The following is an 11,286-nucleotide window of genomic DNA, read 5'->3' on the forward strand; positions in this document are numbered from 1 at the left end:
TCCACTTTTGTGTTTGCTAGGCCTAAGAATAGCCTCAAAAGAGACAGCTATATCAGGGTCCTTTCAGTAAACCTTGCTAGTGTATGCAATGGTGTCAGCGTTTGGAGGCTGATTATGGGATGGATCCCCAGATATGGCAGTCTCTAGATGGTCCATCCTTTCGTCTCAGCTCCAAACTTTGTCTCTGTAAATCCTTCCATGGGTGTTTTGTTTCCAATTTTAAGAAGGGGCAAAGTGTCCACACTTTGGTCTTTGTTCTTCTTGAGTTTCATGTGTTTCACAAATTGTATCTTATATCTTGGGTATTCTAAGTTTCTGGGCTAATATCCACTTATAAGTGAGTACATATCATGGGAGTTCTTTTGTGATTGGATTACCTCACTCAGGATGATGCCCTCCAGGTCCATCCATTTGCCTAGGAATTTCATAAATTCATTCTTTTTAATAGCTGAACAGTACTCCATTGTGTAAATGTACCATATTTTCTGTATCCATTCCTCTGTTGAGGGGCATCTGGGTTCTTTCCAGCTTTTGGTTATTATAAATAAGGCTGCTATGAACATAGTGGAGCATGTTTTTTTCTTACTAGTTGGAACATCTTCTGGATATATGACCAGGAGAGGTATTGCGGGATCCTCCAGTAGTACCATGTCCAATTTTCTGAGAAACCGCCAGACTGATTTCCAGACTGGTTGTACAAGCTTGCAATCCCACCAACAATGGAGGAGTGTTCCTCTTTTTCCACATCCTTGCCAGCATCTGCTGTCACCTGAATTTTTGATCTTAGCCATTCTGACTGGTGTGAGGTGGAAACTCAGGATTGTTTTGATTTGCATTTCCCTGATGATTAAGGGTTCTGAACATTTTTTCAGGGGCTTCTCAGCCATTCAGTATTCCTCAGGGGAGAATTCTTTATTTAGCTCTTAGCCCCATTTTTAATGGGGTTATTTGATTTTCTGGAGTCCACTTTCTTGAGTTCTTTATATATATTGGATATTAGTCCCCTATCTGATTTAGGATAGGTAAAGATCCTTTCCCAATCTGTTGGTGGCCTTTTTGTCTTATTGAAGGTGTCTTTTGCCTTACAGAAGCTTTGCAATTTTATGAGGTCCCATTTGTAGATTCTCAATCTTACAGCACAAGCCATTGCTGTTCTTTTTTTTTAAAATTAGGTATTTTCTTCATTTACATTTCCAGTGCTATCCCAAAAGTCCCCCCTACACACTCTGCTACCCACCCACTCCCACTTCTTGGCCCTGGCCTTCCCATATACTGAGGCATATAAAGTTTGAACAACCAATGGGCCTCTCTTTCCACTGATGGCCGACTAGGCCATCTTCTGATAAATATGCAGCTAGAGACATGAGCTCCGTGGGGTACTGGTTAGTTCATATTGTTGTTCCACCTATAGGGTTGCAGATCCCTTTAGCTCCTTGGGTACTTTCTCTAGCTCCTCCATTGGGGATACTGTGATCCATCCAATAGCTAACTGTGAGTATCCACTTCTCTGTTTGCTAGGCCCCAGCATAGTCTCACAAGAGACAGCTGTATCAGGGTCCTTTCAGCAAAATCTTGCTAGTGTGTGCAATGGTATCAGCGTTTGGAGGCTGATTATGGGATGGATCCCCGGATATGGCAGTCTCTAGATGGTCCATCCTTTCTTCTCAGCTTCAAACTTTGTCTCTGTAAATCCTTCCATGGGTGTTTTGTTCCCAATTCTAAGAAGGGGCAAAGTGTTCACAGTTTGGTCCTCGTTCTTCTTGAGTTTCATGAGTTTCACAAATTGTATCTTATATCTTGGGTATTCTAAGTTTCTAGGCTAATATCCACTTATCAGTGAGTACATATCATGTGAGTTCTTTTGTGATTGGATTACCTCACTCAGGATGATGCCCTTCAGGTCCATCCATTTTCTTGGAATTTCATAAATTCATTCCTTTTAATAGCTGAGTAGTACTGCATTGTATAAATGTCCCACAATGTCCTTATTCATTCTGCTGTTGAGGGGCATCTGGGTTCTTTCCAGCTTCTGGTTATAAATAAGGCTGCTATGAACATAGTGGAGCATGTGTCCTTCTTACTGGTTGAAACATCTTCTGGATATATGACCAGGAGAGGTATGGCAGGATCCTCCAGTAGTACTACATCCAATTTTCTGAGTAACCGCCAGACTGATTTCCAGAGTGGTTGTACAAGCTTGCAATCCCACCAACAATGGAGGAGTGTTCCTCTTTCTCCACATCCTAGCCAGCATCTGCTGTCACCTGAATTTTTGATCTTAGCCATTCTGACTGGTGTGAGGTGGAATCTCAGGGTTGTTTTGATTTGCATTTCCATGATGATTAAGGATGTTGATCATTTTTAGGTGCTTCTCAGCCATTTGGTATTCCTCAGGGGAGAATTTTTTGTTTAGTTCTTATCCCCGTTTTTAATTGGGTTATTTGATTTTCTGGAGTCCACCTTCTTGAGTTTATATATATATAGGATATTAGTCTCCTATCTGATTTAGGCTAGGTAAAGATCCTTTCCCAATTGGTTGGTAGCCTTTTTTCTTATTGACGCTGTCTTTTGCCTTACAGAAGCTTTGCAATTTTATGAGGTCCCATTTGTCGATTTTGGATCTTACAGCACAAGCCATTGTTGTTCTATTCAGGAATTTTTCCCCTGTGCCCATATCTTCGATGCTTTTCCCCACTTTCTCCTCTATAAGTTTCAGTGTCTCTGGTTTTATGTGGAGTTCCTTGATCCACTTAGATTTGACCTTAGTACAAGGAGATAGGAATGGATAAATTTGCATTCTTCTACATGATAACCAGCAGTTGTGCCAGCACCATTTGTTGAAAATGCTGTCTTTCTTCCACTGGATGGTTTTAGTTCCCTTGTCAAAGATCAAGTGACCATAGGTGTGTGGGTTCATTTCTGGGTCTTCAATTCTATTCTATTGGTCTATTTGTCTGTCGCTATATCAGTACCATGCAGTTTTCATTACAATTGCTCTATAGTACAGCTTTAGGTCTGGCATGGTGATTCCACCAGAGGTTCTTTTATCCTTGTGAATAGTTTTTGCTATCCTAGATATTTTGTTATTCCAGATGAATTTGCAGATTGCCCTTTCTAATTCGTTGAAGAATTGGGTTGGTATTTTGATGGGGATTGCATTGAATCTGTAGATTGCTTTTGGCAAGATAGCCATTTTGACTATATTGATCCTGCCAATCCATGAGCATGGGAGATCTTTCCATCTTCTGAGATATTCTTTAATTTCTTTCTTCAGTTAGTTGAAGTTCTTATCATATAGATCTTTCATTTCCTTAGTTAGAGTCACGTCAAGGTATTTTATATTATTTATGACTATTGAGAAGGGAGTTGGTTCCGTAATGTCTTTCTCATCCTGTTTATCCTTTGTGTAGAGAAAGGCCATTGACTTGTTTGAGTTAATTTTATATCCAGCTACTTCATTGAAGCTGTTTATCAGGTTTAGGAGTTCTCTGGTGGAATTTTTAGGGTCACTTATATATACTATCATATCATCTGCAAAAAGTGATATTTTGACTTCATCTTTTCCAATTTGTATCCCCTTGATCTCCTTTTGTTGTCGAATTACTCTGGCTACGACTTCAAGTACAATGTTGAATAGGTAGGGAGAAAGTGGGCAGCCTTGTCTAGTCCCTGATTTTAGTGGGATTGCTTCCAGCTACTCACCATTTACTTTGATGTTGGCTACTGGTTTGCTGTAGGTTGCTTTTATCATGTTTTGGTATGGGCCTTGAATTCCTGATCTTTCCAAGACTTTTATCATGAATGGGTGTTGGATTTGGTCAAATGCTTTCTCTGCATCTAACGAGATGATCATGTGGTTTTTGTCTTTGAGTTTGTTTATATAATGGATTACATTGATAGATTTCCATATATTAAACCATCCCTGCATCCCTGGAATGAAACCTACTTGGTCAGGATGGATGATTGTTTTGTTGTGTTCTTGGATTCGGTTAGCGAGAATTTTATTGAGGATTTTTGCTTCAATATTCATCAGGGAAATTGGTCTGAAGTTCTCTATCTTTATTGGGTCTTTGTGTGGTTTAGGTATCAGAGTAATTGTGGCTTCATAGAATGAATTGGGTAGAGTACCTTCTGCTTCTATTTTGTGGAATAGTTTGTGCAGACCTTGAATTAGATCTTTTTTGAAGGTCTGATACAACTCTGCACTAAACCTATCTGATCTTGTGCTTTTTTTGGTTGGGAGACTATTAATGACTGCTTCTATTTCTTTACAGGACATAGGACTGTTTAGATCATTAACATGATCCTGATTTAACTTTGGTACCTGGTTTATGTCTAGAAATTTGTCCATTTCATCCAGGTTTTCCAGTTTTGTTGAGTAAAGCCTTTTGTAGAAGGATCTGATGGTGTTTTGGATTTCTTCAGGGTTTGTTGTTATGTCTCCCTTTTCATTTCTGATTTTGTTAATTAGGATGCTGTCCCTGTGCCCTTTTGTGAGTCTGGCTAAGGGTTTATCTATCTTGTTGATTTTCTCAAAGAACCAGCTCCTCATTTGGTTGATTCTTTGAAAAGTTCTTCTTGTTTCCACTTGGTTGATTTCGCCCCTGAGTTTGATCGTTTCCTGCTGTCTACTCCTCTTGGGTGAATTTGCTTCCTTTTGTTCTAGAGCTTTTAGGTGTGTTGTCAAGCTGCTAGTATGTGCTCTCTCTAGTTTCTTTTTGGAGGCACTCAGAGTTTTCTATGAGTTTTCCTCTTAGAAATGCTTTCATTGTGTCCCATAAGTTTGGGTATGTTGTGACTTCATTTTCATTAAACTCTGAAAAGTCTTTAATTTCTTTCTTTATTCTTTCCTTGACCAAGGTATCATTGAGAAGAGTGTTGTTCAGTTTCCACGTGAATGTTGGCTTTCTATTATTTATATTGTTATTGAAGATCAGCCTTAGTCCATGGTGATCTGGCAGGATGCAAGGGACAATTTCAATATTTTTGTATCTGTTGTGGCCTGTTTTGTTACCAATTATATGGTCAGTTTTGGAGAATGTACCATCAGGTGCTGAGAAGAAGGTATATTCTTTTGTTTTGGGATAAAATGTTCTTTAGATATCTGTTAAGTCCATTTGTTTCATAACTTCTGTTAGTTTAAATTTGTCTCTGTTTAGTTTCTGTTTCCATGATCTGTCCATTGATGAAAGTGGGGTGTTGAGGTCTCCCACTATATTGTGTGAGGTGTAATGTGTGCTTTGAACTTTACTAAAGTTTCTTTAACGAATGTGGCTGCCCTTGCATTTGGAGCATAAATATTCAGAATTGAGAGTTCCTCTTGGAGGATTTTACCTTTGATATGTATGAAGTGCCCCTCCTTGTCTTTTTTGATAACTTTGGGTTGGAAGTCGATTTCATTCGATATTAGAATGGCTACTCCAGCTTGCTTCTTCAGACCATTTGCTTGGAGAATTGTTTTCCAGCCTTTCATTCTGAGGTAGTGTCTGTCTTTTTCCCTGAGATGGGTTTCCTGTAAGCAGCAAATTGTTGGGCCCTGTTTGTGTAGTCAGTTTGTTAGTTTCTGTCTTTTTTTGGGGGAATTGAGTCCATTGATATTAAGAGATATTAAGGAAAAGTAATTGTTGCTTCCTATTATTTTTGTTGTTAGAATTGGCATTCTGTTCTTGTGGCTGTCTGCTTTTAGGTTTGTTGAAAGATTACTTTCTTGCTTTTTCTAGGGTGTGGTTTCCATCCTTTTATTGGTTTTTTTTCTGTTATTATCCTTTGAAAGGCTGGATTCATAGAAAGATGAAGTGTGAATTTGTTTTTGTTGTGGAATACTTTGGTTTCTCCATCTATGGTAATTTAAAGTTTGGCTGGGTATGTTTGGCCTGGGCTGTCATTTGTGTTCTCTTAGTGTCTATATAACATCTGTCCAGGATCTTCTGGCTTTCATGGTCTCTGGTGAAAATCTGGTGTAATTCTGATAGGCTTGCCTTTATATGTTACTTGCCTTTTCCCCTTACTGCTTTTAATATTCTATCTTTATTTAGTGCATTTGTTGTTCTGATTATTATGTGTTGGGAGGAATTTCTTTTCTGGTCCAGTCTACTTGGAGTTCTGTAGGCTTGTATGTTCATGGGCATCTCTTTCTTTAGGTTTTGGAAGTTTTCTTCTATAATTTTGTTGAAGATATTTGCTGGCCCTTTAAGTTTAAAATCTTCATTCTCATCTACTCCTATTATCTGTAGGTTTGGTCTTCTCATTGTCTTCTGGATTTCCTGGATGTTTTGAGTTAGGATCTCTTTTTCATTTTGCATTTTCTTTGATTGTTGTGCAGATGTTCTCTATGGAATCTTCTGCACCTGAGATTCTCTCTTCCATCTCTTGTATTCTGTTACTGATGCTCGCATCTATGGTTCTAGATTTCTCTCCTAGGGTTTCTATCTCCAGCTTTGCATCTCTTTGGGTTTTCTTTATTGTGTCTACTTCCCTTTTTAGGTATAGTATGGTTTTGTTCATTTCCATCACCTGTTTGGATGTGTTTTCCTGTGTTACTTTAAGGACTTCTACCTGTTTTCCTGTTTTTCTTTAAGGACTTGTAAGTCTTTAGCAGTGTTCTGTATTTTTTAAGTGAGTCATTGAAGTCCTTCTTGATGTCCTCTACCATCATCATGAGATATGCTTTTAAGTCCGGGTCTAGCTTTTCAGGTGTGTTGAGGTGCCCAGGACTGGCTAGGTGGGAGTGCTGCGTTCTGATGATGGTGAGTGGTCCTGGTTTCTGTTAGTAAGATTCTTATGTTTGCCTTTCACCATCTGGCAATCTCTAGAGTTAGTTGTTATAGTTGTCTCTGGTTAGAGCTTGTTCCTCTAGTGATTCTGTTAGCCTCTATCAGCATACCTGGGAGACTAGCTCTATCCTGATTCAGTGGTTAGAGCCCTCTCTGCAGGCAAGCTCTCCTCTTGCAGGGAAGGTGCACAGATATCTGGCTTTCAGACCTGCCTCCTGGCAGAAGATGAAGGCCGGAAACAGGGCCTGTCCCAGAAGCTTTCAGCTTCTGTAGTGGACACTCTCACCTGGGCAGACTAGTCTCAGAGGGATCTGTGAACCAAGATTGCTCCCCTGGGTGCTCCTGCAAAGCCCTCCCGGGTACGGTGGACACCTCTCCTCTGGCAGGGAAGGTGCCCGGATTTCTGGAGCCCGAAACAGGGTCTGCCTCAGAAGCTCTGTGGCTTCTGCCTGTCCCAGAAGCAGTTAGCTTCTGTAGTCCACACTCTCACCTGTGCAGACTAGTCTCAGCTTGATCAGGGAACCGAGATGGCTCTCCCAGGTGCTCCGGCAAACTCCTTATTTATTTAATTTATTTATTCATTCACTTTATATCTTCATCACAGCTCTGCTCTGCTCTCCTCTTCTCCCAGTTCCACTTGCCCATCCCCCTTCTTTATGCTCCCCTTTTTTTCTCATCAGAGAAGGGGACGCCCCACTTTCTGAAGTACCAACCTGCCCTAGCACATCAAGTTGCATCAGGACTAAGCACATTCTCTCCCACTAAGACCAGACAAGGCAGCCCAGCTAGGGAAAAGGGATCCACAGGCAGACGATAGAGTCCAAGTCAGAGACAGACCCCACTCCAATTGTTAGGCAACCCACATGAAGACCAAACTGCTTATCTGCTGTATATGTGTAGGGGTCCTAGGTCTCCTAACATGTGGTTGGTGGTTAAATCTCTGTGAGTTATTTCAGGAGAAAAATCCTATGCATATATCTTAATGAACTTGTTTGGGAATTTCCACGGCATGCATTTCCAAAAGTGAGACTTTTGCACTGAAGAACAGGTACATTGGGGTATTGGCAAACTGCTTCTAATTGGGACTCAAGTTAGCATACTACCTATACCACCAAACATTAGTCATTTAAAAAGCCAAAAGCCTTTATCATTCTACTTGATTAAAATTCCTTTTTCTTTTTTCCTTTTTAACATCTGCAAAAGAGGATGAACACCACCAGCTCCATGCCTTGTCATGGCTCTCCTCAGGGCTTAGCAAGAAGAGCAGGACTATACTATGTCAGCCTCATAGGTTTAAATCCTAATAATTGGGAAGAGTTGAATTAAAGCTCCAGGGTGAGAAAGCAACCTTATCTCAGCTCTGTTATGCCTGTTGGCTCCTGTACCATGGCTGAGTCCTGGTTTCTGTCTGTTGAAGTTCTGCTTTGGTGAAGCTGAAGATGTCCATATCCCTAGATCTGCTCTATGGGAGCTGCTGACTCTAGATCTGAGAAGGTGCCATCCATCTGCCTCCCCTACATCAGGTGCGTAGAAGCCAGATCTGGTTGTCCCTAAGGTTTGGCCTTTTATAGCATGTCTAATGTGTTCTAGGTTCATTTATAACACTCTGACCAGAACAAAGTGGAGAGGAGAGGGTTTAACTTCATCTCACAGATCCTCATTGACAATCCATCACTGATGGAAGTCAGGGCAGGACCTCAAGGCAGGAACCATGGAGGAATTCTGCTTGAGGGTTCATGCCTAACTAGGTTCTTACTTTATTTTTAATGTAATTAGGTTTGTTGACCATCTGTCTGAGGAACAGTGGAGTTCACAGTGCACTGGGCTCTCCTACAATCAGTTAACAAGCAAATCTCTCACAGACATGCCATGCCCAGAGACCAGACTGAACTAGTAAACTCCTCATGCTTTCCTTTCAAACAATTCCAGGCTGTGACGATTAAACATGACTTGTCCCCTCTTGCACAGAGGCACCCACATTCTGCTTCCCAGTACCAGCAGTAAAGATTTAGTATCCTCCCCCAGCAGCCAAGCTCTCCAGCCCCAAAACCTGCACATCTACTTTGACGTGGACGTGGGTGTGGAGTGAGTTGGCCAAATTGTTTGCAGATATTGCTCCCTAAAGTACAGAAAAATTTTGTGCATTGCATACCAGAGAAAAAGGCACTGTATCCAAACTGGGGATACAGGGTTTTAAAGGATGACTTTTCCACTGCATTATTAAGGAATTTATGATTCAGGGTGAGACTTCTCAAATCAGAATAAGACAGATGGAGAAAGCATTTATGGTGAAAAATTTGAAGATGAAAAATTTCATTATAAGCATGATTGGGAGGATTTGCTGAGCATTGCAGATGCAGGCCACAGAACAAATGGTTCTGTGGTGGTTTGAATATGCTTGGCCCAGAAAATGGCACTATTAGGAGGTGTGGCCTTGCTGGAGTAGGTGTGACCTTTTTGGAGGAAGTGGGTTACTGTGGGTGTGGGCTTTAAGACCCTCATCCTAGCTGCTTTCTGAACAAGATGTGGAAGTCTCAGCTCCTGCAGCTGCATGTCTGCCTGGTTGTTGCGATGTTCATGCCTTGATGATAATGGACTGAATCTCTGAACCTGTAAGCCAGTTCCAATTAAATGCTGTCCTTTATAAGATGTCTTAGTCAGGGTTTCTATTCCTGCACAAACATCATGACCAAGAAGCAGTTAGGGAGGAAAGGGTTTATTCAGCTTTTACTTTCCACATTGCTGTTGATCACCAAAGGATGGGGGACTGGAACTCAAGCAGGTCAGGAAGCAGGAGCTGATGCAGAGGCCATGGAGGGATGTTTCTTACTGGCTTGCTTCCCCTGGCTTGCTCAGTTTGCTTTCTTATAGAACCCAAGACTACCAGCCCAGAGATGGTCCAACCCACAAGGGGCCCTTCCTCCTTGATCACTAATTGAGAAAATGCCCCACAGCTGGATCTCTGGAGGCACTTCCCCAACTGAAGCTCCTTTCTTTGTGATAACTCCATCCTGTGTTATGTTGACAAGGGGTCAATTGTACTGGCTGGTTTTATGTGTCAACTTGACACAGGCTAGGGTTATCATGAGAAAGGAGCTTCAGTTGGGGAAGTGCTTCTATGAGATCCAGCTGTGGGACATTTTCTCAATTAGTGACCATCTCTGGACTGGTAGTCTTGGGTTCTATAAGAGAGCAGGCTGAGCAAGCCAGTGGAAACAAGACAATAAGTAACAAGCCTCTTCATCAGCTCCTGCTTCCTGACCTGCTTGAGTTCCAGTCCTGACTTCGTTGGTGATGAATAGCAGTACAGAAGTGTAAGCTGAATAAACCCTTTATTCCCCAACTTGCTTCTTGGTCATGATGTTTGTGCAGGAATAGAAACCCTGACTAAGACATAAGAGTTGCCTTGGTCATGGTGTCTGTTCACAGCAGTAAAACCCTAACCAAGACAGGTTCTCAGTTCTTTGTTACAACAGTTCCACTCCTCATTAGGATGGGAAATGTGATAGTTAGTCAAGAATTAAAGGACTAGGTGTGGTAAGGATGCTTGAAGATGCAGACATGAATGGTGAAAACCCTACCAAACTGTGTTATTGCAGAACATGAAGAATTGAAAGAAGGTGATGACTGAGGAAAGTCCCCAAAGACTGCTGTGGTGATAGTCATCCAGATTTCCCAGAGGGTGCAGATATAGATTTAAAAGATGTAGATGATGTTTTATTAATAGCTGAAGACTTACAGACATTGGAAACACTTTTTTTTTCAAGTCTCAGGACTTGGGTAGCTATTAAAAAATATGAGAAGATTTTAAGGTATGTGAATAGTCCAAAGACTGCTATTGAGAAAGTAGATACATTCATACTGCAACCTATAGCCATAAGTTGTGTGCTGAATGTCAGTGGTGGTAAATTGAAGATGAGAAATTGGCAACAAGCAATTAACCATTATGTGGAGGCTCTTGAAATGGATATGCTATCAAATATCAGAGCACTATACTGGAAAGCACAAGGATGGCAAGGATTAAAGGAATACGACCAGGAATTGGCTGATTTGAAGAAGGTGCGTGAGATAGCCCCAGGAGCTAAAGCTATCCAGGCAGAATGGCTTAAATTCAAACATGTTAAAGGCACGGAAAGAGAATGAGAAAGAGTGTATACAAAAATAATTGCTTAATAAGGATGAAATTTTCCTTAAATGCTATACATTGATTATATAAAGGACAATGTAGCCTACTGTCTATGTGATCCCTGAGGTGTTTCCCCTAATCTTTGTCATTGTTTGTATAGAAGTACTGACTTAGGTTCCTTATTAACAAAGAGTTATGAAATATAGTAAAAAAATCTACAACTGGGACATCATATAAGAGAGATTGACACATGTGTGGCTTTTTTGCTTATTATGAAATAAATGTAGATTCACACACCATTGTAAACAAAACAAAACAAAACAAAATGATTCAGGAGTCTCTGCGTCTCCAGTGTCTCCCAGTGTCACCCTGTATGGCACTACAGCA

The 11,286-nt window shown here is 40.9% G+C and overlaps 1 pseudogene; it reads left to right on the forward strand.

Annotated features, from left to right (window-relative positions):
• The first annotated feature begins 8,718 nt into the window (after nt 1–8,718).
• LOC110301476 (peptidyl-prolyl cis-trans isomerase D pseudogene) lies at nt 8,719–10,916 on the forward strand (annotated as a pseudogene).
• The last annotated feature ends 370 nt before the right edge of the window (nt 10,917–11,286 follow it).

The sequence above is a fragment of the Mus caroli genome, unplaced genomic scaffold, assembly GCF_978045245.1.
Source record: "Mus caroli unplaced genomic scaffold, Mus_caroli_1 scaffold_11, whole genome shotgun sequence".
Lineage (NCBI taxonomy): Eukaryota > Metazoa > Chordata > Mammalia > Rodentia > Muridae > Mus > Mus caroli.